The sequence below is a fragment of the Dipodomys ordii genome, unplaced genomic scaffold, assembly GCF_000151885.1.
Source record: "Dipodomys ordii isolate 6190 unplaced genomic scaffold, Dord_2.0 Scaffold46, whole genome shotgun sequence".
NCBI lineage: Eukaryota > Metazoa > Chordata > Mammalia > Rodentia > Heteromyidae > Dipodomys > Dipodomys ordii.
The window spans coordinates 11,883,721-11,884,171 of NW_012267262.1; the positions used below are offsets into that span (position 1 = coordinate 11,883,721).

At 69.6% G+C, this 451-nt stretch overlaps 1 protein-coding gene across 1 annotated transcript in view; it reads left to right on the plus strand.

The window, feature by feature from the left end:
• Nucleotides 1-206: 206 nt before the first annotated feature.
• Nucleotides 207-451, plus strand: part of Caprin1 (cell cycle associated protein 1) — a 44,832-nt gene continuing 44,587 nt past the window's right edge. The window contains exon 1 of the mRNA XM_013019557.1: nucleotides 207-362. The gene's annotated coding sequence lies outside the window, so the exon portion shown is untranslated. The remainder of the gene's footprint in view (nucleotides 363-451) is intronic.

A 451-nucleotide genomic window follows, 5' to 3' on the forward strand; every position in this document is an offset into this window, starting at 1 on the left:
CGAAGTCTTCGGGAAGCCAGTTGAGACTGGGTGATGAGCAGCTGTCTCTCGGCGCAGGAGGCTTAGGACCGGCGAGGAGGCCTGTGAGAGGTCCTTCCAGACAGGCGTTCGCCTCGGGCAGCCCGAGCGGCCCGAAGGCCCCCCCTCCCGGCTCTCCGCTGTTCCCGCCCCCTGCGCCCTAGAGGGCTGAGTGGCTGAGTCCCACCCGCGCCAGCTCCCATCTCATTAGGAGCGGCTCAGTGCAGCGGGACGGGGCGAAGCGGCTGGCGCCCGCGGAGCGCACCACACTGCCCGGAACGCGGCACCATTCTCGTCCCTCCAGCTGCTCCCCCGGGACCTTCCAGCGGCTTCGCGCGCGCACGGTGAGCGCCATCCCGGATCGAGGAGCTGCAAAGGGAAGAGGGCCGCCGTGCACCAAGTGTCCTTTCTCTCGGGAGCGCCTGGTCCCAAG